Source organism: Myxine glutinosa, chromosome 5 (genome assembly GCF_964187855.1).
Source record: "Myxine glutinosa chromosome 5, kmMyxGlut1.1, whole genome shotgun sequence".
NCBI lineage: Eukaryota > Metazoa > Chordata > Myxini > Myxiniformes > Myxinidae > Myxine > Myxine glutinosa.
The window spans coordinates 27,313,914-27,317,003 of record NC_136265.1 but is presented as its reverse complement, the minus strand read 5'-3'; positions in this window follow the sequence as shown (position 1 = coordinate 27,317,003).

Sequence of the window (3,090 nt, the reverse complement as noted above, 5' to 3'; positions counted from 1 at the left end):
GTGTGTATAAATTGACTTGTGTCATCTGATGTCGTTTTCATTTCGAGGCTCATCTTTCACGATGCCCACAGTGTTGACACCATCGTGGTTGTGCGGTGTTGACAGAATACATCTAGTCATTCTAAACGGTAATGTTGTTGTTATTCAAAAGGGATTGTTTTTTTGTTTTTTTTTGTATACAAGGTCGAGGCTCGTGAAAGAGCTAACGTTAATGACAAAAACAAACAAACAACAAACGGACACATAAGACGAAATAAAGGGAGCAGGAGACAAGATGGGGAGAGAGGGGGAAGCACATCGGGAGATCTGTGGGAGGGAGAGGGCTTGGGGAGAGGAGGCGTGGGCAGGGGAGGGTGGGGGGGTGCACATGGACACAGCTAGGACTTCCAGGAAAGAAGTCGGTATTTCAGAAAAGTGGATCTGGGGTGAATTAACAGGGGTAGAAAAGATCAAGGTTTTGGATGGGGGAGATAAAAGATGGTGGTGAACAGCTGTTTTAAAGACCTGGAGGGAGGAGTGGGATTGAAGAGAGTGAGGGAGTTTGTTCCAGAGGCGGGAGAAAAGAGGAATGAAAGAGTGAAGGTGAGCAGAGACAGAGAGTCTTATTGACCATACAACATATACAATACAATGACCATACCATATTGACCGTACAATATATACCATACAATAGAGAGAGTTGACCATACAGAGGTAATCAATGTCATCAATGAACGTTGTCTTATAATCCGCTTTGGGCGATGCGGATGCCTTTTCTTAGGTAGCACTTGCATGCCCATCTCAAGTTGCCATGAGGGCATTAAGAGTGAACCCCCAATGTATGGAATGGCATTGGAGATGGGCGGCATCAGGTGAGGCAGGCCTCCATGAAGGTCATCAAGTAAATGGCTGATTTTTGTGAACAATCTCACAGTAACATGTTTAGTCTCCCAAGATTATCTCAGCTTCCAGAAGCTTGGAATTCGCATCCTTGATTACTCCTGCCTTCAGCCAGATTTGAAACCAGTTTCTGTAATGCTGGTGCACAGTGCCCACGTCTCGGGTGCCAATGCACCCCCTACTGTTTATTTGTGGTACTGTGTTTTGGTTTATTGTGGTTTTAATGTGTTTATTTATTTTGTGGTTTATTTTTTTTATTTGTGTGGCAGGATTATGGTGTAATTGATGGCGGTTTTGTGTCTCCAGCTTTTGTTGGCCGAGAATTCTGCCTCGTGTTACTGTTCTGGGGTTTCACAGCGGGACGCTGCAGCTTTCGGACTGATCCTGATGAAAATAAAATACTCATCAAACTACTTGAGAACAAAGTGAGTCCTAAACAAAGTCTGTTCTAAGTGATAAAATGCTTTTCGTGTGTGTTGGCCAAAATGTTCCAATCTCATGTGTGTGCATTGGCATGAAGGTTCCAAGTGTTTTGAGAGTTATTTATCGTGTTCTCACTCTCCAGCTCACAGACCCAAATATGGAAAACTCAACAGACAACTGGAACTGAAACCAAATCGCCGTGTATAGAGAGCGAGAGAGATTGTGTGTCAAAATACGTGACTGTAATAGACACCGATTGTGGCAAAATTGCATTTTAAACAATAAACTAGAACGACACTCTTCGACGTCACGACGTCGACCGATATGCCTCCGCCCACATTATTACATCCTCATTGTCCGCCCACATAATACTTGCACCAAGTTTGATTTAAATCCATTCAGCTGTGCCGAAGTTAGCACATTTTTACCTGTCGTGACTTCTGACCTTTGATCTCTTGACCCCAAAATTTAATCAGTTCATGTTTACATCATTATACATACCTGTACCAAGTTTTAATTTAAATCCCTTCACCTGTTCACAAGTTATCACATTTTTACCTGACATGACCTCTGACCTTTGACCTCTTGACCCCAAAATCTAATCAGTTAGTACATACATCTTTATACATACTAGCAACGGTACCCGCCCTATGGGCGCGGCTTCAATTGGGAGGCCCAAATGAAAAGGCTAAATATCAGAAATTGAAGGCTTTTTTCTTTTAAACGATTTATATAAACATCCGTTAAATCTCGATCGATACAGCTGTGCAGCGATCGGTGCAGCCGTTTGTGCGGCACCGGGGAAATAACGTCATGTGGGAGCAAGTATCAGCAGGATGTGGCAGTGTGGGAGTCCTCGTTTCTGATCCTCCTTCATGCCGAAGTAGCCCACCACTTCTCCAAGCATTCCGCTCTTCAGATCCGCCATGACAGATTTAAGCTTGATGCAGAAGACGCGTGCAGTTAGTCCTCCCAATGTCGTATGTACTCCCGATACATGTTTCCTTCATTGTAAAAACTTCCAAATCAACAGTTAAAAGGATTTTGAGCCGATAGGTGTTACGGCCTTGGCAAGATCGATGGAGACAGCGATCTGTTAGTGTATACACCACCCAAATAGCTATGTGGAGTTCTCTCATGTAGAGATTAATTGTCGTTTGAACTTTCGCCGAGGTCATTATTTACTTTTAATGATGTTTATATACGAATGATGTTTAATGATGTTTATATTGGTTTTGGGTCGTCCTTTCCACATATCTCGTGGGATTGTGAGTTGGAGAGACGGCCCTGATTGCGGGGAAGGGGTTGGAATTCTCTCAAGCAGGGATTCAACCCGTGTCCTTATAAAAGGTCTTTGTCCGAGGTCACCGAGTCCGATCGGTGCAGCCGTTTGTGCGGCACCCGGGAAAACAACATCGCCACAATGAAAACATCGTCACAATGAACAATATGTGAACGCGAATGTTATGCGGGAGTCCAAACCTGAGAATGCTGGAGACTAAAACTGAAATTGGAAAAACTAAATAGCCTATTTTACTCCTGGAGATCCCAGGATTATCCACCCAAAATATCGTTGCGATCGGTTCAGGAGTTTCTGCGGTACCTTAGAACGGACAGACAGACAGACGGATATTTGGTGAATTATAGTAAGATGTGCGTCAACTTTGAATTAGATCACTTCAGACTTTCTCAAATTCCTATTAGACTTTGACTTTGACCTTTGACCCCAAATTCTAATCAGTTAATCTTTACATTATTATACATACCTGTACCAAGTTTGAATTCGAT